The following is a 26,501-nucleotide window of genomic DNA, read 5'->3' on the forward strand; positions in this document are numbered from 1 at the left end:
AGAAGAATATGGTAGAAGATATGAAAAAGTAAAGATTTCTCATCATACCAGGCTATCCTGGCAAGCATTGTGCTCACAATATTCCTTAACTAGGCTTTCCCACTCCCCCACCTCCCTTCACCTGCTTCCCCTCCGGAGAATGGTGGTTGCCCTGATCTCCTGCTCCAAGAAAACAATGCATGGCTAGTGGGCCAGATGGCCAGGGCCCAAGAGAAAATATGGCAACCTTGCTTTTCCAGGAAAGTGCAGAAGAAAGCTTGTAAGCCTGGAGTCAGGTTTTCACTATAAACAATAGAGGAAAGGTCAAAGATTATTTCCAACCACAGTCACCAGGGAGACAGTCGCCAAAATACTTAACTATCAAACTCTGGTTTTATGCCCAGAGCTCAGGCAGAGAGAACACAGGGAAGTCCAGGTACTGGCAAGCAGCAAGAACCCAATTACAAGGTGCGTGTAGGGGGGCCTCTGGTGCCATAAGCCAGCACTCAGGGTTGGCTTCTGAAGGAGATAAAATGGTCTTAATGCTCCAGCAAGAGTGCTAAGCTTTACCTAACTATCATCCCTAAGAAAACTCCCAACATTCTTGAGTGCTAAGGAGCCTGTGTATAGATGGGCTTTTTAGTCTGTAGTGTATATTTCCTTACATGGCTGTATTATAAAGGGGGGGGGGTGCTCAGAGCTCACATCCAAGATGGAAAGTATTCTTTTTTTGAATCAAAACTTTATTTTTAAAACAGCTTTAGGTTTGCAGCAAAATTGAGAGGGAGGTACAGATTTCACATATACTTCCGGCACCTACACATGCATAGTGTGCCCCATCACAACAGCCCCCCCCCCCCAGAGCGATGCATTCGTTATATTGATGAGCCAATATTGACACATCATAGTCACCCAAAGTCCCTCATTTACGTTAGGGTTCACTGTTGGTGTTGTATATTCTCTGGGTTTGGACAAATGTATAATGACATGTGTTCAGCATTACATGTGTTCAGCATTATGATATCATACAGGGTTATTTTCATCGCCTTAAAAATATTCTTTACATAAGGAATTAATTTTAAAAATAAGACTTTTGTGAACATGGAAATATACTAAAATTTGATTCCTTAGTTCCAAACTAAAAGTTTTCTTTACTTCCTTTTCCCACTTTATGTCAGACAAATGTACCAATGTTTCACTTATTAAGCGGCCTCCCTTGATATTAACATATTTAAGACTTCTCTGAAAGGTCAAACAGGGTCAAGTGATTATAGTATTTTCATCATCACATCATTCCTTGCTCCCTTTCCCACCCCACCCTCCCCCACCATCCATGTCTCTTTTATGTTAGGGAGATAATTTCCAGTGTGCCATTTTATATGCTCTGTTGTGACATGTATTACAATTCGGGCTGAAAAGCTCAATGTGAAACCAACAAAGTGGACATAGAGACACTTTAGATAGCAGTTTCTACCTCTCCTATGCAGGCCCTCATTAAACTCTAATAATGGAATTGTCTTTTTTCATCTGTCCCCCACCAGAGGACGACGGTGAACTGTCCCTACGGATGGCACAGATGGGATTGTTTTGCTCACTCTCGCATCCGTGGCAACAATGCCAGACCACAGTGGGAACTCAGTCAGTGAATAAGCTGCTATTTGAGATTTTGTCTTTGAGCATAGTTGACGCACAATGCGACATTAGTTTCAGGTATACTACATAGTGATTGCACAAGTTTAGACTTCATGCTAAGCTCACCACAAGGGTGGCTACTCTCTAGCCAATACATTGTTATTACAATATCATTGACCATACTCCTTATACGGTGCCTCTTATTCCTATGACTTATTCATTCCACAACCTGAAGCCTGTATCTCCCATTCCCCTTCACCCATTTGCTGCTTGTGAGATTTTTATACCGGCACTGTGAACAGCGCGAGTGGTCTCTCTGACCAGCATTCTAGATTTCCTGATCAGGACCTGGGGGAGGCAGGGTGCCATCACTGGCCATGAGCTACCCTCCCTATAGTGAGGAGGCCACGTTCAGCTACTGCTTTGTCAGAGATAATGGAAATTTCCTTTAGCAGCCTGCAGTAAATCAAAGACATGAAACATTTTTAAGCTGGAAGAAATCATGATCTACATTGGCTACATAAAGCATCAACTGAGTATAGGGCTTCCTTCTTTTAATTCCTTTGGTCAAGGAACTCTTACTACAGCAGGTTTCATTGTGTTGCATGGAGGGAGAAACAGGATACAGTCCTCTATCTTTTTCTAGGACACAGTGTTTACCATCTTGCTATTGGCATTAAGAGTAGTTTATTCACATGACTTTCCTAAGTGAACTATTTTCTAGAAATATTCTCAGAAAACAATACCTGCTTCTGACCACAGGGTAACTGATCAAGTCAAAAGGGAAAAAAAGAAGGCAAAGAGAAATGTTTTCTCTGGGGGTCAGCACAGCACAGCTGGTTACATCCATCAGTGGGACTTTATGCCTTCCTTTCTATCCAATATCAGGTAGGAACCACTCCCAGAGTAGATCTTACACTGAAGTCAACACAACTTGTTTATTAACATTAAGTTACTATGCGGAATTTCATCCAAGTCTCTTTTAAAACTCACATTTCACATTTCAAAGTCAATGGTTATAGACCTTAAGGATAGTGAATCCTGAAAGCTGGCGAGCGTCATAGTCTATGTGCCATGGAGGTCACAGAGTTAGAGCCACAGTCTCTTTTACCTGGTGATAAATTCTCAGTTATTCATTCTGCAAAACTTGGTCCAAATTGTGTGGCTTTTTCATCATTTGGCTCCTCGTCTTAAAAAAGAAATGCTACTGACAAAAATAAATTGCATCAACTTGGAATTTTATAAGACTATTCCATATCCAGACTATCCCATATGGCAGATTAGATGCTGTAAATGACTCTCCCAATAAAATAAATAAAATGTTGGATAAAAATATCTTTTAAAACTCCTGAGATGCAGGAAAGTAAGAAATATTCAGACCTTTAAACCAAGTCAAAGCACTCTCTGACAGCAAGTAACAGACTGACTCTCCCTGGGATCTCCAGCCTGAATTCATATTGTCACTGTGATCCAAAAATACAAAAAAACAAAACAAAACAAAACAAAAAAAAAACAAAGTTAAGCAAAAAATGTTATTCAAAGTGGTGATATTGTTCCTTACATGTCTAGCAAAAGAAAATAAAATCCAGGCCTCAAAATTTTGCATAGATAAATATCCAAGGAAAAGGAATAACTCAGTTGAATATTGCAAAATATAAGGAAGCAAGGCGCCATGAATAAGAGATGGCAGAAACAACAGGGAAAAAAGATCCCAAAAGTCTTCTGATGTTGGAACTATCAGGCACAGAATATAAAATAACTATATCTAATATGTTTAAAGGAATAGAAGTGAAGACTCAAAATACGAGGAAAGAACATGAGACTCTAGAGATGCATGAAAAGATTTTTAAAGGAAGCAAATAAAATTTCTAGAAGTCAAAAATTGAATTGATAAAAAGATCAAAAGAGAGGCACCTGGATGGCTCAGTTGGCTGAGCGTGTGACTCTTGATTTCAGCTCAGGTCATGATCCCAGGGCCATGGGATTCAGCCCCGCATGGGGCTCTGAGCTGAGCATGGAGCCTGCTTGGGATTCTCTCTCTCTCTCTCTCTCTCTCTCTCGTTCTCTCTAACTTCACAGAATTGTTAAAAGACACAGATCTGGTAAAAATAAACCAAACTAAAAAACAAAATGAGAGGAAAAAAGTCTGTACCTAGTTACAGCTGCAAACATCAAAAGATAAAAAGACATGCAGAGAGAAGACACATTACCCACAATAGAATAATAATTACTCACAATGAAATACCAATTAGGCCAACACCTGACTTTTCAACAGCAATGATGGAGGCCAGAAAATAATGGAATATCTTTGATAGGCTTTGATAAAACAGCTGTCAATCTATTAGTCTATACCCTTGAAGAACTAGGGAGAATTAAAATACATTTTCAGACAAATAAAAACTGAAACACTTTGCTACCAAAAGAACTCACTGAAGGAGTTTCAGAGGAAGGACTCAGTTGCAAAAGAAATGGTATTCAAAGACATCAGGACATCAGTGACTGTTTGTAATAACTGATAACATTGGTTGTAATGTAATAAAAGTCAATGGTAATAATTGGCCTCAAACACTGTGATAGTAACTTATAAATAGTGAGGGGTGGTCAGAATTAAAACATTCTAAGGGCTTTGCATTTTTTTAAAGTAAAAATGCTGAATAACTAAAGTCTGACAACTATTCCATTAAAATAGTCGGAATAACCACAAAAATAAAAAACAGAGTATATTAAAAAAAAAACACAGTGTATTACTTTTGAGTTAGTACACGTGAAAAAAAATCAAATAAGAGGAAAGGAAAACTGCATGAATTTGAAAGGCAACAATATGAGGAGGGGAGGCAGAAAAGGTCACACAAAGAGCTATAATCCGAATATTTCAATAACCATAATAAATGAAAATGTATTGATTTTTTCCATTAAGAGAAGGCAAATGTCAGACTAGATTTTTAAAAATCCAGCTATCTAGGGGCACCTGGCTGACTCAGGAGAGCATGCGACTCTTGATCTCAGGGTGGTGAGCTCAAACCTGGTGTGGTGCCTACCTTAAAAAAATAAAAATAAAACTTCAGCTTCTTAAAGCTGGTACTCCAAAAATGTAAGAATACAGAAAGTTTGAAAATCAATGGAAACCAAACTGATAATCAATGAAATAAATCATTCACTGTCTCGTCTCCGAATTTTCTAGTTTTGAAATTAAGCTAAAAAGAAATGACCCCCACAGTCACCATAAATAAACACTTACTAGGCAATGCTACATGCAGGTATGTGCTGCTGAGGCACTCAGGGAAGAAAAAGAAGCAAACTCTAAACTTTAGAAGTTCAAAACGTCATGAATTCTCTAGCCATAGATTTTGTAATGGCATGGTTTTTATATCTTGCATAGAAAGTGTCCTTTTCTTTTGGAAAAAGTACCTTAAGATCAAGATTTTGAAAGTATGGGATCATCCTCTATTGTTTACTTCTGTTTTTTTTTTAATTTTTTAATATTAAAAAATTTTTTAATGTTTATTTATTTTTGAGAGATAGAGCACGAGTGAGGGAGGGGCAGAGAAGAGGGAGACACAGAATCTGAAGCTCCAGGCTCTGAGCTGTCAGCACAGAGCCTGATGTGGGGCTTGAAGTCATGAACTGTGAGATCATGACCTGAGCCGAAGTTGGATGTTTAACCGACTGAGCCACCCAGGTGACCCTATTGTTTACTTCTTTGATCATCTTGTTCACCAAAAAGAATACAGAATCTTAAACTCTGGCAACACCTACCTTTCTTAAATTATAATTGCTATCACTTGTTTCAGAAAATAGAGGTGGGGGGGAGAAAACCCACCAAAGTTCCTACATATTTAAATGGACAGTAGCTTTGTAAGTGACCCAATTGCATATTCACAAGCTATCCACTAATCTGTTTCAAGATTTCTTGATATAATTTTTTTAAATATTTATTTATTTCTGAGACACAGAGAGACAGAGCATGAGTTGGGGAGGGGTAGAGAAAGAGGGAGACAAAGAATCCAAAGCAGGCTCCAGACTCTGAGCTGTCAGCACAGAGCCTGACCCAGGGCTCGAACTCACAGACCGTGAGATCATAACCTGAGCCCAAGTCAGTCGCTCAACCAACTGAGCCACCCAGGCGCCCCGTTTCAGGATTTCTTTAAGAGTGTGTGTGATAAAATGGAATTTGAAGTGTTCCATCTCTTCAACCCTCTCGAGTCACTGAAGTGCTTCCCTCTTGAGACCCAAGTAAGCAAGAGTAGTTACTTCTGTTAATGCTCTTAAGATTGCCACAAAGGAGAACAATTCACTCTAGTAATGTTCATGACACCTCTAACTCATGAAATGCAAGACCTGAAAGGCACCATAGGGAGTTTTGAGTCTGACCCTTCTTCACTTAACAACTGAAAATCTGAAACCCAGAGAAACGAAATGATTTTCCCTAGGTGTCCCAGCTGGTTAATTGCATTAGGGACAAGAACCCAGATCTAACTCCCTCCAATTCGAAAACATTCTACCACTTTCCATTTATCATTCTTTGGGTAAAACCTAATTTTTTAAAAATTTTGAATCTGGTATATTTAACACACAGTGTTATGTTTGTTTCAGGTGTACAATATAGTGATTTGACAATTGCATACATCATCCGGTGCTCATCAAGTGCATGCCTTAATCCCCATCACCAATTTCACCCATCCCCCCACCCCCTCCCCTCTGGTAACCATCAGTTTGTTCTCTGTAGTTAAGAGTCTGTTTCTTGGACGGGGCGCCTGGGTGGCTCAGTCGGTTAAGTGTCCGACTTCGGCTCAGGTCATGATCTCACAGTTGGTGGCTTCGAGCCCTGCATTAGGCTCTGTGCTGACAGCTCAGAGCCTGGAGCCTGTTTCAGATTCTGTGTCTCCCTCTCTCTCTGCCCCTCCCCCGTTCACACTCTGTCTCTGTCTCAAGAATAAATAAACATTAAAAAAAATAAAAGAGTCTATTTCTTGGTTTGTCTCTCTCTCTCTCCCTTTGCTCATTTGTTTTGTTTCTTAAACTCCACATCTGAATGAAATCATATGGTATTTGTCTTTCTCTGACTGACCTATTCTGTATTACAATTTTAAATACCTAACGAGAAGAGTACAAACTGTCGACTGGAGGGAGCTTTCTATTTCCCAGACTCATCAGAATGATGGATTCTAACTTTCTTGGGTCATTATCTCCAAGATGCTACAGTGAAGCAAATGGCAATTTGTCCAGATCCACATTCCCTTTCATTCCTTCCTGGCACCATCATTGTATTCATAGGGAGTTCAAAGACGAACCTCAGAGCCCCAGCAGACAGGGGGAAAGGGCAGGGGTGGGTAATTTTCCAAAGGCAGCTTCAAACATGTTGCTAGTACTTTATTACATTCTTTCCCTAGTAATCATCTTACTGAAATGGTCTTTTTATATTTAGACTAGATGAAACCTCTCCTTAGTGTCGACTTTTTCTCTCCTCATCTGAAAGAATGTAGGAGAAATTAAAGAGGATATAAGATAAGTAACTAAAAGGCTTAAAGAATGGGAATGTTTCTTTACAGGAGACAAATGAGGTGAAAAAGAGACAGCTAGGTGGCGATTTAAATGCAGAAAAAATACAGTGAGAGGTACTGTAAGATTGTCTCATTGAAAAGCAACATGTTAATCTTTAAGGTAGCTTCAAATTTAGAGTTCTGTATTATTATATTGCCACTAATAATAATAATAAGCTATATACTTGAAAAATTCTGTAAGTATGTGATTAGCTTTGTAAGAAAATGTCAGTGTATTTTTCAAATTGCCTGTGCCATTTTGCAACTCCATGAGCAATGTATGAGAGTTCCAATTTTGCCACATCATTGCTAGCACTTGGTATTGTCAACTTAAATTTTTTTAGCCATTTTAGTAATTATGTGCTTTTTGTATCCTATTTAAAAATTCTTTGCCTAATGCAAGGTCATAAAGGTGTTCCCTAAGTTTTCTCTGGAAGTTTTATAGCTTTAACTCTTATACTCAAGTGTAACCTTGATTTTTTCCTCTGAAATTTAGTGCACAAGACCAAGGAATGGGCCCAGGAATCCTTTGGAGGAAATATGGAGAGCATTGGCAATAGTTGTTAAGGTGAGTAATATATAAACATATATGTATTTGCAATTTATAAATAAAACCAATAATCATTTCAACATTTCTTGACATTCTGTGTGTAATACAGATTTTCCTCGATTTATAATGGGGTTATGACCTGACAAACCCATTGTAACTTGAAAAGATTGTACGTCAAAAGTGCATTTAATACACTTAACCTGCCTTACATCGTAGCTTAGCCTAGCCCACCTTAAATGTGATCGGAACACTTACATTAACCTACAGTTGGGAAAATCATCTAATACAAAGCCCATTTCATAATAAAGTGTTGACTGTCTCATGTAATGTATTGAGTGTTGCACTGAAACGGTTGTACGGGTACGAGTGTTTGCATAAGTGAAGCAGTTGTTTACCCTCATGACCGGGACCTGCGGCTGCTGCTGTCTGAAATCATGAGACAGGGTCACACTGCATAGCCTGGGAAAAGATCCAGATTCTAAATTCAAAGTATGGTTTCTTTTTTTTTATTAAGTTTTATTTATTTCTTTTGAGAGAGACAGAGATGGCGCACAAGCAGGGGAAGGGCAGAGAGAGAGGGAGAGAGGGGATCCCAAGCAGGCTCCACACCAGCAGCACAGACCCCAATGCTGGGCTCAAACTCATAAATCATGTGATCACCACCTAAGGTGAAATCAAGAGTCGGAGGCTTAACCAACTGAGCCATCCAGGAGCCCCTCAAAGTATGGTTTCTATGGACTGCATACGGCTTTCAAACCATCATAAAGTTGAACCATTGTAAATCAAACCATCGTAAGTTGGGGACCATCTGTACACACAACCATGAATTGTGGGCAAGGACGACTGTCAAGAAGTAGTAGACTTCTTTCTCATGCATTACCATTTATTTAAAGAGATGAGGCCAAAGAATTTGAATACTGATTCCAGGGGAATTCTACCAAACATTTAAGGAAGAGTTAACACCTGTTCTCTTGAAGCTGTTCCAAAAAATAGAAATGGAAGGAAAACTTCCAAACTCTTTCTATGAAGCCAGCATTACCTTGATTCCAAAACCAGACAGAGACCCCACTAAAAAGGAGAACTATAGACCAATTTCCCTGATGAACATGGATGCAAAAATCCTCAACAAGGTATTAGCCAACTAGCTCCAACAATGCATTAAAAAAATCATTCACCACGACCAAGTGGGATTTATACCCGGGAAGCAGGGCTGGTTCAATATCCGCAAAACAATTAACGTGATTCATCACATCAATAAAAGAAAGGACAAGAACCATATGATCCTCTCAATAGATGCAGAGAAAGCATTTGACAAAATACAGCATCATTTCTTGATAAAAACCCTCAAGAAAGTAGGGGTAGAACGATCAAACCTCAAGATCATAAAAGCCATATATGAACGACCCAACACTAATATCATTCTCAATGGGGAAAAACTGAAAGCTTTCCCCGTAAGGTCAGGAACAAGACAGAGATGTCCACTCTCACCACTGTTATTCAACATAGTCTTGGAAGTCTTAGCCTCTGCAATCAGACAACACAAAGAAATAAAAGGCATCCAAATCAGCCAGGAGGAAGTCAAACTTTCACTCATCGCAGATGACATGATATTCTATATGGAAAGCCCAAAAGATTCCACCAAAAAACTGCTAGAATTGATTCATGACTTCAGCAAAGTGGCAGGATATAAAATCAATGCACAGAAATCGGTTGCATTCCTATACACTGACAATGAAGCAACAGAAAGAGAAATCAAGCAATCAATCCCATTTACAGTTGCACCAAAAACCCTAAAATACCTAGGAATAAATCTAAACAAAGAGGTGAAAAATCTATACACTGAAAACTATAGAAAGCTTATGAGAGAAATTGAGGAAGGCATAAAAAAATGGAAAAAGATTCCATGCTCCTGGATAGGAAGAACAAATATTGTTCAAATGTCGATACTACCCAAAGCGATCTACATATTCAATGCAATCCCTATCAAAATAACACCAGCATTCTTCACAGAGCTAAAACAATCCTAAAATTTGTATGGAACCAGAAAAGACCCCGAATAGCCAAAGCAATCTTGAAAAAGAAAACCAAAGCAGGAGGCATCACAATCCCAGACTTCAAGCTATACTAGAAAGCTGTAATCATCAAGACAGTATGGTACTGGCACAAGAACAGACACTCAGATCAATGGAACAAAATAGAGAACACAGAAATGGACCTACAAAATGTATGGGCAACTAATCTTTGACAAAGCAGGAAAGAATATCCAGTGGAATAAAGACAGTCTCTTCAGCAAGTGGTGCTGGGGAAACGGGACAGCGACATGCAGAAGAATGAACCTGGACCACTTTCTTACACCATACACAAAAATAAACTCAAAATGGATGAAAGATCTAAACGTAAGACAGGAAGCCATCAAAATCCTCGAGGAGAAAGCAGGCAAAAACCTCTTTGATGTTGGCCACAGGAACTTCTTACTCAACACATCTCCAGAGGCAAGGGAAACAAAAGCAAAAATAAACTGCTGGGACCTCATCAAAATAAAAAGCTTCTGCACAGCAAAGGAAACAATCAGCAAAACCAAAAGGCAATCGATGGAGTGGGAGAAGATATTTGCAAATGACATATCAGATAAAGGGTTAGTATCCAAAATCTATAAAGAGCTTATCAAACTCAACACCCAAAAAACAAATAATCCAGTGAAGAAATGGGCAAAAGACATGAATAGACACTTCTCCAAAGAAGACATCCAGATGGCCAACCGACACATGAAAAAATGCTCAACATCACTCATCATCAGGGAAATACAAATCAAAACCACAATGAGATACCACCTCATACCTGTCAGAATGGCTAACATTAACAACTCAGGCAACAACAGATGTTGGCGAGGATGCGGAGAAAGAGGTTCTCTTTTGTATTGTTGGTGGGAATGCAAGCTGGTACAGCCACTCTAGAAAACAGTATAAAGATTCCTCAAAAAACTAAAAATAGAGCTACCCTACGACCCAGCAATTGCACTACTAGGTATTTATCCAAGGGATCCAGGTATGCTGTTTTGAAGGGACACATGCACCCCAATGTTTATAGCAGCACTAGCAACAATAGCCAAAGTATGGAAAGAGCCCAAATGTCCATTGATGGATGAATGGATAAAGAAGAAGCGGTATATATATACAATGGAGTATTACTTGGCAATCAAAAACAATGAAATCTTGCCATTTGCAACTACGCCAATGGAACTGGAGGGTATTACGCTAAGTGAAATTAGTCAGTCAGAGAAAGACAAATATCATATGACTTCATTCGTATGAGGACTTTAAGAGACAAAACAGATGAACATAAGGGAAGGGAAGCAAAAATAATATAAAAACAGGGAGGGAGACAAAGTATAAGAGACTCATAAATATGGAGAACAAACTGAGGGTTACTGGAGGGGTTGTGGGAGGAGGGGTGGGCTAAATGGGTAAGGGGCACTAAGGAATCTACTCCTGAAGTCATTGTTGCACTATATGCTAACTAATTTGGATGTAAATTAAAGAAAATAAAATTAAAATTAAAGAATTTGAATAATGAAAATGGTTTAAAAACAGCACACATTTAATGGAGAAGCATAAGGTTAGACCAGTCATTCTCCTTTGGAAAGGAGTTATATTCCTCTATGGCTAAGGAGATTCTTCAGATTATACAGGTCCCCACATCCATATGCTGAGGTTCTGGTACAAACTCTTTCTTCACCCATTGAGAATAGATGCATACTGAGCCACTGTTACAAAAGAACATATTTGATCTCTCAGATAAGTTGCTATGGGGAAAAGTCGTGAACTCTTATAAGAAGTGTCTAGTGACTCATGGATAGGTTTAAACTGGTCTTGAAGAAAGCATAGGGTTTGGATGGACAGAGAAGATGGAAATCATTTCAAATATGATACTTGATAGAGGGGCAGGAAATTAACCATGAGATATTCACATTCCTGTGGGGCACAAGTTAAGGAAGGGAGATAAGTCTGAAAGGATAGATTATGGTGAAATCGTGGAATATGAACTCCATAAATTAGTCATTTTGTCTACCTTATTTACTTCTGTATGTCCAGCATCTGGAACAGTGCCTTGCATATTATAGGCCTTCATGTATGTTGAATGAATGAGGTCTTGAATGTCAAATTTAACATTTAGGACATTATCTTCCAGCATCTAGACAGTGGAGAATAACTGGTGGTATTAATGGAGATATGCACCCAGAGTTCCAGCAGGGGATCGAGATGAAGCTATAGGAAGCAAGGGTATAGGGGGAAGGCAAAAGTTAAGAACTCCTAAAAATGTTCAGACAGAGGGTGAGGAGAAAGAAAATCCAGGAAGATAAAGAAGCACTGTTAGATAATAAACAGAACAAACATAAAATATCACTTTATAATTTACAAACTCTCTCTTATGCATGATAACACGTAGGGCAGGCATTGCTTCTCCCATTTTACAGAGGTAGAATAATAATATAAACATTAACAAAGTAGAGGTAAAAAAAAAAAAAAAAAAGAGCCAAACCAATTGCAGAAACTAACAGTAGTACTAAGAATAACTGGCTAGGGGCGCCTGGGTGGCTCAGTCGGTTGAGCCTGGGCTCAGGTCATGATCTCACAGTTCGTGAGTTCGAGCTTCGCTTCAGGCTCTGCTGACAGCTTGGGGTTGGGGCCTGCTTCAGATTTCGTATCTCCCTCTCTCTCTCTCTGCCCCTCCCCTGCACACACTTGGCCCTTTCTCTCAAAAATAAATAAACATTTAAAAAATTAAAAAAAAAAAAAAAAAAAAAGAATAACAGGCTAGGGAGTGCCTGCCTGGCTCATTCAGTATAGCATGCAACTCTTGATCTCGGGGTTGTGAGTTCAAGCCCCATGTTGGGTATAAAGCTTCCTTTAAAAAAAAATCAACTGGATTTAGTAAAAATTAAAAAACAAAGTACAGGTTAATCAGTCTGGATCTAATCGGGAAATAGAAAACACACACTAATTTGAACAGAGGAGGTTATATATAAAGAGTTATTATTAAACTAGAATAGGAGAGTAACTACTTTAAAAGATGTAAAAAGAGGGGAGTCTGGGTGACTCAGTTGGTTGAGTGTCCAATTCTTGATTTGGCTCAGGTCATGACCTCAGGGGCCTGGAATCAAGCCTTCCATTGGGCTCCTCGCTGAGCATGGAGCCTGCTTGAGATTCTCCCTCTCTCTCTCTCCCTCCACCCTTCTCTCCCTCTTGTCTTCGCATGCTCTCTCTCTAAGAAAATAAAAAGTAATAAGTTAAAAACTAAGTTTAAAAAAAAAAGATGTAAAGAGAACTCAAAAGGATACCTAGGCTGTTGGACAGTGTCCAAGGAAGGGAAAACTTGGAGGAAGGCCCACTCCCCAAGCCTGGGTTTTAGACCTCATTAGAGAAGGTATGGTTACCCCCATGGAATAGCAGGGAAGTTTGCTGGGTTGCCTGAGCCAAAGCTGATCCACAGCTATTAGGCTGTGGGCAACAACCCTCTAGGGCACAGATGAGCCAAGGCTGGTCGGATGGTGCGCAGAGAGAGTCCAGCTGCCACTGCTGACAGGAGGTCTGGAACAATCCAGCGTTGATGTCAAAGAGTCGTGAAGTGGTCAATTTGGCCTGGACCTCACTGCAAGATCACCAAGGGATGGTGTATGGCTGGTGCAGAGTGTCTCCAGATATCCCCCTCTACACAACATTGATGCACCTTTAAGCAGGAGTTTAACAAAGAAAATCATAGCGCACTGACACCAGAAGCCTCCTTCTTCCTGCAGCATCTCTCCCGTCCCCTCTACTGGCATTGTGCTCACCATAATAAAGAAATGCTATAAACAGCAATACATTAGCACAGAATAGATATAGGAACTGAAAAGGAATAAATTGGTGGCTTGCACCATGGATTATTTGACATTTTCAAGAGTGCCTGTATACAACTGAGCTGTTCTGAGCTGAACTGGGGTGCTGAGAGAGGATTGAGAGGGAGGGGGAGTGGAAGGAGTAGAGTAGGTAGCTGAAGGTTGACATAGCAACTCTAGAGCAAAGTGAGAGATTTTATGTCCCAGCATTTCCGTATAAAATCCCAGAAAACAGGAAAAGATTCTGATAAACCGAGCCCAGGTCTCCTACCCAAACCTGGTCTTTCCCTGTGGCAAGAGGCACTGAGTATCATGATTGACCAAGCCTGAGTCAGTCGCTCACCCCTTTGGCCACAGAGCTGAGTCACTGTGATTGACAGCTATATCAGACAGATCATCATAAGGTGGGAGAGGGAAATTTTCCCAAAGGGAGAGTGTTATGACCAAAAGAGGGACAGAGATGCTGGTGTCTATTACAGGGATGAAAATGGGATAAAGCTGTCTCTGAAAAGGGCTTTTTGTTGTTGTTGTTGTTTTGTGTTTCTGTTTTGTTTTGTTTTGTTTTTACTGTATTGTTACATTAATTCATTCTTTTAAGAGTCCCGTATTAATCTTAGGGCAGAGCTGGATGGAGGTCATGACAGGAAGCAGTGCAAAGTGAATGCTACATCAGAATGCGTCAGTAGTCTCCCTCTCTGACTCCTCTGACAGTCACCACAGAGCAGTCAATGTTTTGAGATAGTAGAATTTTTATTTTAATTCTCCATTAATTGATGTGAATGATATATAAAAACAAAGCGATTCTAAACCTTAAATATTTCTCTGAAGATAGATAAAATCTATTTCCCCCTTCCCAAGAAGTACGCATGGGTTGAACTCCAATGTTGCTGCTTTTGTTTTGCAATGGTCTGAAGTTCAGTACAGTGAAATCCAGTTACCCAACTGGAGTTAACTATACCAAGGCAATGGATACCAGCAAGAAAGGTGTGGAAAACAATGCCGGTACCCATTTGTTCCTCGGTTGGATCAGAAGAGTTTCAGTGATACCAAATCTTGTGCTGGTTGTGACATCTGTGTCCATGAATATGCTGACTGTGACTGGGCACCCTTCATATGAAGAGATCTGAGTTCTTCATGGCATGCCAGATGCAGTTGCTATTATTGGATAATCATCCAATTTCTCCATATGCCTTCCAAGGGAAAACGAGTCAATTTCAGGTAAGCATCTAAGTAGCTCTTACTTATCTGCTCAGCATTGTTTCTTTATAGATACTAAAAATAAATAGGGCAAAAATTTTCCAACTTGATCCCTTTAATAATTTATATGTAGGTGTCTCAGAGCACTAAGAAAATTAAACTGTTTTTAAAGGCTGATAAATAACAATCTACTATGAGGAAACCAGTCTGAGAAGAAAAATAATTCAACATTCTAATTTAATAGAATACAGCATTTTTTGACACATCTTAATTGTTAGTCATATTAACTAGTTGCTAGTTATAGTTATATATGTCATATATATTACATATAATATATAGTTATATATAATTACTATATTGTATTTTATATACATATATATATATATATATATATATATATATGGTAATTTAAAAAACTTTTTTTGGTGAAATACTTAGCCAAAATTTTTTTTAATTTTTTTAAATATTTATTTATTTTTGAGAGAGAGAGTGCAAGCAGGGGAGGCACAGAGAGAGAGGATGACACAGAATCCGAAGCAGGCTCCGGACTCTGAGCTGTCAGCACAGAGCCCAACAGGGGGATTGAACCTATGAACTGTGAGATCATGACCTGAGCCAAAGTCGGACGCTTCACTGATGAGCCACCCAGGCACCCCTTTAGCAAAGTATTTTAATGAGTTTAATGATTATTTTGTGATTTGTACTCAAAGTTTGTGTTTTTTCTTAAGGACTTTATAAGCCTAAGATGAAAGAATGTTTTTTTTTTAGGGTTTAAAAAAACTGTTTATGATTAAACTTGACAAAGACCTCAATATAGACCTTTAACTCTTGGTACCAAGGCTCTGCCAGAGGGACAGAGCAAGCAAGTTTAAAACCTCTTCCTATTGGCAAGTTCAGACACTGTTTCACGTGTAATTGAACAGGTTACACTCGTTCACAGCATCAAACTTCCAAGATGGCTGGAATTTGGTTCTCCTACGAAGACCTTGCAAGGACTGCCTTTAGAAGATGACGGAAGAGATCATCAAATCGTGGTGCTGGTGTCTGGAGATCTTTGTTTCTAGTGAACACAAATAGCCCCCATCATCTTTACCCTTCATGTGCTGGCTAGGAATGAAGTAAGGGGAGAAAGCTTGTTTTCTTCTCCAAATGGGCAAGTGTCTTCATTCAAAAGTAGCAGGGCAGTTCCGTGTGGTGCTCACCTTATGGACTTAGTCAAAAGAACCAGGCAGGCTTTGGAGAAGTAAAATCTTAGATTAGAGAAAGAGTGAGGAACAGAAGACCATCACAAATGGGAAGAAGAAGAGACATTTCACTGGAATCTTAAAGCAAAGTTTATTGTGGAAATTTATGGAATTGGAAAACTACCTCCTGAAATAAATGAAATCTTGAGAACTTAACTTTTATTTTTCATGTCATTTTACTTTACACTCAGGGACCATGCATTAATTGAAAGCAGTCCTTTCTCTTTTTCTCTTTCAAAAGGCAGTGTCCTGTATACATGCATGCCTTATAAGCACAGAATATGTCTCAATATTATGCTGGCAGTAAGGGAGAGAAACTGGAAGTTGAGCAACCAGTGTGAGGGGGTTAAAAAAGGAGCGCCTGGGAGCTCAGTTAGTTAAGTGCCAGACTTCAGCTCGAGTCATGATTTCATGGTTCGTGAGTTCGGCCCCAAATTGGAGTTGCTGCCGTCAGCAAAGAGCCCACTTCAGATCTTCTGTCTGCCTCTCTTTCTGTCCCTCCCTGGCCCTCTCAAAAATAAACATTTTTTTTAAAGTACACTGTGAATTTTATATTGTGCTCATGCAGTATCTATGAAAAATTGATTAAAAAAACAGTTCTACATTTCGATTCTTTTTTATTTTCTTCAAATAATTTTCCAATGTGGAAATAACCATGTCATTTGCTATTCCACTTAACCTAAATTTTTGAAGGTTATCTCTGCAAAGTTGCTTTTAATTTCTAAAAGGATTTTTATGCAAAACTATGAAGATTATAGTTCAGGCCAATAACACTAACTCCGACATAGCAACTCACAATTCGTAAAGTGCTTCCACATATATTATTGCATCTTTTTTTCATTGTTTTTTTCATTTATTTATTCATTCATTAGATAAGGATTTGGTGAGTGCCCACTATTTGCCAGATCCCTGAACTAGGAATAGGAGATAATATGAATAAACTGCCACTAAGGAACTCAGTCTAATAGTCCAGAAGGGTATGCAAAAATGTAAAAAATGATAACTAAAAAATTAGAATATAGAGTAATGTGTGCAGTTACAGCACCATATATTAGATATAGAGGCTAAATTAGTAGCTTAGTTCAATTTGGGGAAGGATGCTGGCAAAAACTTTTTGGATGAAGTAATGCCCGTGACGGATTTTTAAAGTTGAAGCAGCTAGCTAACTGGGAAAGGAGGAAAGACACTCTAGGTTCAAAGAAGGACTTGTTTCATGGTTACAAAAACCATTGGAATGATTTACAGGTATGGACCTGTTGAATCGGTACAAAAACCAACAGTTACAACAAACCTTGTGTGTTTAGGAAACCACATAAAATTTGGTATTGCTGGAACACAGCACAAGTTGGGGAGTGGCAGGAAATGAGGCTAGAGAAGTTAGCAGAGCCGGGACCTTACAAGGTTTGTGGGCTCCATAACAGTTACCACGTTTGAAAGTCTTGGAGATGAAGGGAGGAAATGGAAGCCTTAAGAATGCATCACAAATATAATCCATTCATTCGACTCTAAAAATAAATAACATGTTCCTATTCTTAAAAGATCTAGAATAATTTTTACACTTTTTTATACTTAATCTTTTGGTTTAGCAAGCCTGCTCATTTCAGTATTAAACTGGTGCTATCCCCCACTCAAAGGCTTTTGGGATCTGTGAGAGTCACTGCTTGAATTTCCACTCAGCATAGCCAAGATCTTCTAGACGTCAGCATCATGACTCAACTCTGAACTGAAACCCAACCATGGGCGCTTCTACTTAAAAAACCACACTGAGCGAAGCACCTGGTTGGCTAGAGCGGTTAAGCATCTGACTCTTGATTTCAGCTGAGGTCATGATCTCACAGTCCATGGGATTCTCTCTCTGCCCCTCCTCCTGCTCACATGCATGCACATACTCTCTCTCTGTCTCTGTCTCTCTCTCTCTCTCTCTCTCAAAATAAATAAATAAACATTAAAAAAAAGAGAGAGAGACAACACATTTAGTAACTTCAGTGACCACTAACCAGTACTGCCATCTAAAAGGAGATCCCCTGTTGGTCTAGATGCAAAAAATATGAGATAAAGAAATATAACATAGGGGCACCTGGGTGGTTCAGTCAGTTGGGTGTCCAACTTCAGCCCAGGTCATGATCTCACCGTTTAGAGTTTGAGCCTCACATCAGGCTCTGTGCTGACAGCTCAGAGCCTGGAGCCTGTTTCACATTCTGTGTCTCCCTCTCTCTCTGTGCCCTCTCCCCACCCCACCCCCCTCAAAAACAAACTTGAAAAAAAATTTTTAATAAAAATTAAAAAGAAGAAATATAGCAAAGCAAAGTGAAGGGAAGGATGGAAAGAAGAGGATACAGAAAAATAAAAGGAAGGGTGCAAGGGAGAAAAGACACAAGTAAGGTGAAGAGAAGGACACAGGGAAGAAAACAGGGAGGAGAAAGATAAGAAAGGTCCCAGGAAAGGGAAAAGGAAAGAAAGGAACAGGAAAGGCACGGTAGAGTAAAGGTCTTATCTGGGTGCCAGGAAACTGGCAAATTACCTTATATCAATTAATATTCAAAATATGTCTGCAAGGAAAATGTTATTTTACCTATTTTATTTTTAAAAACTGAGGCTCAGGGTGGGTGATGGGTAGTGAGGAGGGCACCTTTTGGGATGAGCACTGGGTGTTGTATGGAAACCAATTTGACAATAAATTTCATATATTGAAAAAAAACTGAGGCTCAGATCAGTTAAATAACTCAAAAGCATATAACTAGTCTAAGTGACAAACTGAACTTATAAACTTTCTAACTCCAAAACCCACAACTTTTCCACTAAAATCCCTACCTTCCAGTTTGAAGTCAGGACACCTGAAATGTGGATCAGGCTCTTACTCTGTGTCTTTGGGCATTTTAATTAGCCACTTTGAATGAGTTCTTCAACCACAAACTAAGGATTATAATAATTGCCATTCCTTCCCTCCTCGTTATCAGAGGTAGCAATGAGATGATGTATGTGAGAATACTATGGATACTCTGAAGAACTACATAAAATTAAGGGATTGCTAATAAAGCAATAATCCATGCTGTGTTATTCTTTTAAATCTTCAGCGTTAGGACTCAAGGAGACTCAAGGGAGTTTTCCACCATTATAGCTGAAATTACTGTTAAAGCAGCTACTGAAAGTCTTAGTGTTCAAGAGCATCTCTTTTTTGGTATATGCACTGGCAGACTATTTCACTTGGATCCTTCCTTAGTGACTATGAGTCCATTCACAAGCAAGATAAACAAGCACCTGTGGAAACCTCCAGTCTTGGCTGAAGATCCTAGGCATGCCTTTCCTTTATAAGGTCACTCTTTAGAATTCCACTGGTTAGCAGAGACTGTGGAATATGAGGTTTCTACATTACTGACTGAGCTAATACAAGTTTTTCAATATCATGCTTCCTGTAAGTATCTTCCCCAAATATTATATTTTAAGATAGAAGTCTGGATATTACTTTACAAATCTCAAAGAAGAAGACCGAGACAGTTAGGGGCTATCTCAATCACATCAGTGAAATGTCAACAAAACCAAGCAAGCCTTTCTGTTTCATTACCCACCTTTCTCTGCTTCACTAGATCCCTGAAGATGAGGCATCATCAATTCCTAGTTTATTTGCTCCCTTAAGACAGTTTGCTCCTAACCCTGATCCTGACCTTATTCTAAATACACTAAGGTACGTGGAGATTAAAAGCCCACTACACACGTTGGTGTCACAAAATCTCTTAAAGGAAATGACCTTGACAACAAACCTAGAAGGTTATTCCTTCTATTAATAGCTACTTCACTCACAAATGTCGACTTCCTTCAGAGTAGAACTTCCACAGTGTCAATGTTATTAAAAAAAAAAAAAAACTAGACTTTACAGAATAGGCAATAAAGGAGCACACCCTGATCCACAGAATAAAAGTACAAAAGCCTCCTGTTTTATCTGACCTTGTCTCAGAATCGATTAATCAAGCTTGGCATTCACAAGCCCTACTTGCCTTCTCCAAGTACCCTCATTTTTCTTGGGTCCTCTATCTCTCAGGAAGTAATGCAAGATAGAGCCACACTTTCAGAAGGACTATCTTCAATGACAACATTTCTCAGCAACTGGAGTGGCCCTGTTCCAGCCTACCTGGAAAGATCTGTACAGTCATCTTACAGTTTCTTGACTCTTTCAGCATCAGCAAGGGAGACATTGGCAGCCTCGAATTTTCCCCTTGAGTTCAGCCAGTTGCACCTGTCAAGTCAGCTAAAACAAAAGCATCTTCATGAGCATAAACATATGTTTGAGACTCCTACAGTTTGTCACCAGATTCATTCATTCCCCATTCCTATGGAAACAATTTTACCTCTTGGCATGAGCGTAAACACAAACTTTGTAGGGGATGGCACATCTGACTCGACATGTGATATGATTATGAAAACCCAACCTTATTCTAAGGAGACCTCATCATTTACTCAGTTACATGATTTATCTGTTTCCTTCCTTTCTGAGCTTCCCAAACTTGCAAAGTCCTCTAGGTACCAGAAGGTATGAGCTCAAAGATTATAAAGCATGTTCTTACTCACTGGTACTCAGGCAGAGAATATTTAGCTCACAGCAAATTTTTAAGAACTAGCAAACCTTTTCCAGGCAACATGGTGTTTAACCTGGATTCTACTGAAATGGTGTTAAATCACCCACATAACTCCAAAAACGTATTCACAGCAAGATATGGGACTACTGGGGCACCTGGGTGGTCAGTCTGTGAAGTGTCCAACTTTGGCTCAGGTCATGATCTTGTAGTTCCTGAGTTTGAGTCCCACATCAGGTTCTTTGCTGTCAGCACGGAGCCTGCTTTGGATCCTCTGTCTCCCTCTCTCTGCCCTTCCCCCCGTTGTGCTCTCTCCCAAAAATAAATAAACATTAAAAAAGATATGAGACCTCTTATGACATTAACAGTATACAAGGCAAGTTTGTAGCAGTTGGTTAATTTTCTATTTGCTCTATTTTTCAGTGAATCTTTATAGTAACAAGCAGTAACCAGCAAATGTTGGTTAAAATATTAAGATTAAAATAGAGTACCTAAATGTTAACTGCAGTGAAATTATGAGTTTTTAACTTCCTTTTCCATATATTTTCTGTATTTTCCAATATTTCTACAAGGAACATAGGCATTTTCAGGAGGAAAAAAAATAAGAATATACTACCTAAGAAATCAGCAAACAAATACAGTATTATCTTATGCCCCATACAAATTAAATACAATATTCAGATATGTCAAAGTTTCACAGTCCTGTAAGGAACTTCAAGCTATCACTTACACTATGCTCTGTCTACTTATTATCGTTCCTAAATTATTTCAGAAAGACACTAATCATAAGACATTGCAACCTTATGGTCCATCACAGATAAATCCTTGCTAACAAACTCAGTTTCTATTGGTAAAGTTAAGACCATCATTTTTCATTTAGCTTCTGTCTCATGATATACTGTTAACACCTGCAGTACTGTGATTAAGAATTCAGTATCTATAGTCAGACAGGAGTTCAAAATCTAGCTCTATAATATACTATGTGTATGACCTTGGATAGTTACTTAATTTTATTATTTCATTTTAATCATTTATACATTGAGGATAACAGTTATACTAGTATATTTATTGTGAAGATAAAATAAAATATTCACTTAGCAGAATGCCTAGTCTGTGGTGAATGTTTATGATATATAAACTGTTATCCCTGGGTTAAGATAATCCACATCAGAATGATTTTCTTAGAACTTGTTTCATATGAAAACCTACTTGTATGGTAACTTTCATGGACAATATTTAATTCTGGGGCATTTACTATGTTTGAAGTAAGCATCTCAATTAAATAGATGCTCACCATTTTATCTGGATTCACTACAGAGTTTCCAGAAACATTATTTAGACAAAGTGCAACCAGTTTGTCTTTCAATAAATATGAATTGCTTCAAGCAAGAAGGATTCTGGCAACATGTGCTCTCCACTCTGAATCTCAAAAACCTGAGGACATGTCACACCCAGGTAAGCATTTCTATCATCAAGGAATGGTAAGGCTAATGAAATCTGAGCCTGTTTGAAGTCATCTCCCTAGCAGTCGGAACATATACTGTTAACTAGTCTCATGAAACATGCAGCAATGCTCAGGTCTCACTTTAAAAAAAGTCTTTGTGTTCATTAAGTGAGTGCCCTATTCTCTCTTCTAGATTCAGTATCCTTTTTCCGGTAGCATGACACTCCGCATCTTGCCAACTTGGTGCTACCCACAGTATCTAACATTTTTTATTTTATTTCATTTTCTGAGAGACAGAGAGCAAGCCAGGGGAGGGGCAGAGAGAGAGAAGGAGACACAGAATCCAAAGCAGGATCCAGGCACAGAACCCTGTGCAGGGCTCGAACTCATGAGCTGTGAGATCATGACCTGAGCCAACAGTTGGATGCTCAACCAACTGAGCCACCCAGGCACCTCAGCTACCCACAGTATCTAAAGCAACCTACCCTTGTTGTATTGCAGCATATCCCCATTTTTCTGATAATAAGTCACTCCAACTTCCTTCTCAGACAACCCCACACCATGTCAATGCTGAGCTTCAGTTTCTCTCCAGCTTCTTTGAAATTAAATGTCTTAATTTAGTTAATTACAGCAAGCACTAGCTCATTTCTACACCTTTGTTCAATTATATGACTTTTATATGCTGAACTTTAAAAAAATTGCCCCATTTAGGGGAGCCTGGATGACTCAGTTGGTTAAGTGTCTGACTTCTGCTCAGGTCATGATCTCATGGTTCATTGGTTCGAGCCTCACATTAGACTCTGTGCTGACAGCTCAGAGCCTGGAGCCTGCTTCAGGTTTTGTGTCTCCCTCTCTGTGCCTCCCCTGCTTACACTCTGTCTCTCTCTCTCTCCAAAAATAAATAAACATTAAAAAAATTTTTCCCCATTGAGCTCTTAACCACACACACACACACACACACACACAATCAGTTTAGGAATTTGGGCCCGCTGCCCCCAGCCCAGATTTGGTTGCTTGATGAACTAATTTCAAGATTTTCTTCATACTTAATTTAAGACTGAAAGAATTAAGAAATTTGGAAACTAACAAATTCTATGAATATATTAAAGCAGCCTCAAGCCAAAATGCAAAATCTATTAACTGATTATGAGGAAAGATTAAGAAGGAAAGAAGAGGGAAGAGAAGAGGGAGAAAGAGAATGGTAGAAGAAGGTCTGACTGAGCTTGAGACAAATGAAACTGACTCTTGAGTAGATGGAGGCAGTATCCCAAATCAAAGGCTAAAAACAGAGATGAAAGAAGTCAGTCTCTTTCACTCATCTCTGGGGCTACTTATGTGGTACCCAAACACAAAGTGGCCTACTAATGCACACATATATCTACTGAGTATCAATAGATGCATTCCCACTTTCCTATACAAAGCAGGTCAAAAAATGAATATGGTGAAGCAAGTCAATCATCAAGACATCCTTCAACATTTAAATGAAGACTGGTATTTGTTGATATTTGTTGAAATTGGTTTCTTGTGTGCTCCTTCTAGGTCAAACCAACACATTTCCAAAAGTTGTTCATCCGATTCAATTGATAACATCAACTATTGGGCACAGACTTCATTTCCCAATCCTTCATGACACATTTTATGATCTGGAAGATGGCAACTCAGCTCACTTGATACTTGCCATAAAATCAGCAAATGAATATCCTTCAGGCCCAGACAGCTGGCTGCAATTTAATGCTTCTCATCAAATACTACATGGATACCGCCCTTTGAATGGATTTTCATTGTTTCCCTCAGGAATTGATTCTTTATGCCAGATTCTGGGGCCCTGGCTGCTCAGATGCTTTTCACCATTGAACTGAACCTGCCCAGAAATACTCCCTGCCACAGTTAAACACTCCATGCACAAAAAACAGTTTCTACCCATTTGTAAAGAAAAGAGAGAGGGTTGGTTTTTTGTTTTTTGTTTGTTTGGTTGGGGTGTTTTTGTTTTTTTGTTTTTTTGTTTTTTGGGGTTTTTTGGGGGTTTTTTGTTTTGGCTAAACTCACTGACTATCTAAATTCCACTGACCCTGAACAAATTGTATTAATGACCCTGAGACCAGGGTCTACTATTACATCCTGGTATAACAGTGCTTTATGTTTAGCCAATGGCAGTGTTCTGAAATGGTGTCCTAACAGAAAAATCCAGGAAGTGACCTTTAACCTACAGAGGGAGGCCTGATAGAAATGTCCATCCAAACTTTGCATATGCTATGTTACCAGAATACAAAATTGGCACAACAGAGAACATGACATATAATGGGATCTGCCTGATTCTGGAGCCAGACAGTGGGTCATTAATTGAAAACAGCATTCTTGCTTCAATTAGCATAGAAAATAGCCCCTAGATTAGAAATATCTTTCTGGCTCTGTTGGTAAGTGTATGTATACTGACTGGTAACAGCAGAAAGTGTAGCTTACCATTCCTGTAAGAAATAGAAGACTTTTCTTTTACCGCTGTCCCAGGTGTTTCAAGGGGGAAATTTAGTAAGTGATACTAAGACCTTAAGATACCTTCAAGGTATTAAGGCCTTGAAAGCCACCTCTAATGGGTATGAAGCTCTGCCTTCCCCGCAGTGAGGGAGAGGGGTACCACTGTCTTCCCAGAGTCAGCCTTACAGAGAAAATGTAATCCCGGCCACAGAAACAAGAGCCACCATTCTCCCAGCCTCCAAAATATCAGCTCCTGTGACATTATGAAATGGAATCATTAGCCAGAGGAAAAGTAAGTAATGTTATGAGAAATCCACACGCATCAACAACTGCATAAGAAACAGGGCTAATTGATACAGAAATTAGGTAAAATAAACAATTGATGAATCAAATTGCCAGAGAATGAGCAATAAATAATTTTATCCTCTGTGTTAATTGTATTAACACACTACCAGTTAATTCTAATCATTTATTTTGCCTTGCAAGCTTGGATGGCCAGTTGCAAATTTATCTCCCCCAGGCCACCACTGCCATAAACAAATCATGTAAAGACTCATCCATTAAGAAAAGAAATTGCACCAGTGGCAACAGCATCTCCCAATGTGAAAAATGCCATCGATTGCCAACTCAAGTCAATCATTACAGTCTTCAGCACAAAGACACAAATAATTTAACACTAAATAATAAGTTCTATAATAGGTTAAAGTTTTACTATATATGAGCAAAGAATTATTAAATATTTATTTCTCCATTTTATTTTTACCTTTAGCATGCTAACAAACTCATCATATTGATTTTAAGGCTACCAAAAAATAACAAACCTTCCCTCAATTCTGTTCTCTCATAACAGGCAAGGATACTTTTGTTACAATGCCTCTGAAACAGCTGACCACACTTATATCCCCTACTTCTAACTTCCTTCAAGTAATAACTCAATAGCTGCAATGTACTTTCTACTTCTACCATTCCATGGAAATGGTTTTTTGGAAGTAATTGTCAGCATCTTGGCTGACATATCCTTTGGCTGACCTTCTCTTAGACTTCAGCCTTCTGAACATCTCTACAGGTCCTATGACATTTCTTTATTTCTACCACTCTGACCTTTATTTTTCCTTCTCTTCTACCCCTTTAAACATGATCCACAATGACTGTCCTTGAACTTGGTAAGTACATAAATGTAATATGATGCCAGTTTTTAAATAAGGACAATATATATCCCCCTCCTTTTAATATTCTAATTTAATTAAGTTCACTATTATCCCATTTCTTACAAAGGAAGAAATTATAGGGGCATTTTAACTCAATATCACTTTTTCTCCCTTAGAGCTTTTCATTTTCAATTGACTCAGAGCAACAATGGAATTAATTTAAAATGTTACAAATAAGGGGCGCCTGGGTGGCTTAGACAGTTAAGCGTCAGACTTGGGCTCAAGTCACAACCTCACAGTTTGTGAGTTTGAGTCCCTCATCTGTGCTGACAGCTCAGAGCCTGGATCCTGCTTTGGATTCTGTGTCTCCCTCTCTCTGCCCTCCCTCCCTTGCTCACGCTCTGTCTCCCTCTCCGTCTCAAAAATAAATAAGCATTAAAAAAAATAAAATGTTACAAATAACACTTCTAAGCAGACACTAAATTAAGTTTTCACCTTTCACTAGAAGGAAATTATTTCAGTATTCACAACTTCCTACATTTATAGTTTCTGTTGAATATTCAGACAGGATATAAAGACAAATATATGTAGTGAAGCATATGAAATTGCCAGTTTTCAGTTATGTTTTTTAAATAAAAATGGCAATTTCATATGGTTCAGTAGAATATGTTCATTTTAATTATGGAAAGAGATGAATGGAATAAAACTTGATAAGTATAAATGCAGATCCCAGAGTCTCCTAAATTAAATCTAATCCTTCAAATCTTCACAATATTATGGAAATTTCTAGATTTGTTCACGTTAGCAACATGTCCATAACAAAATTAGCATCTGGACACTTTTGTCCTCTAC

At 38.8% G+C, this 26,501-nt stretch overlaps 1 long non-coding RNA gene across 1 annotated transcript in view; it reads left to right on the forward strand.

Moving 5' to 3' along the window:
• The window catches only part of LOC102962196, a 55,987-nt gene extending 40,260 nt beyond the window's left edge, over nucleotides 1–15,727 (forward strand). The window contains exons 4-5 of the long non-coding RNA XR_006219824.1: nucleotides 7,648–7,719; nucleotides 15,697–15,727. This is a non-coding gene — a long non-coding RNA (uncharacterized LOC102962196). The remainder of the gene's footprint in view (nucleotides 1–7,647; nucleotides 7,720–15,696) is intronic.
• Nucleotides 15,728–26,501: the final 10,774 nt, after the last annotated feature.

Source organism: Panthera tigris, chromosome B4, assembly GCF_018350195.1.
Source record: "Panthera tigris isolate Pti1 chromosome B4, P.tigris_Pti1_mat1.1, whole genome shotgun sequence".
In the NCBI taxonomy this organism is placed as follows: Eukaryota; Metazoa; Chordata; class Mammalia; order Carnivora; family Felidae; genus Panthera; species Panthera tigris.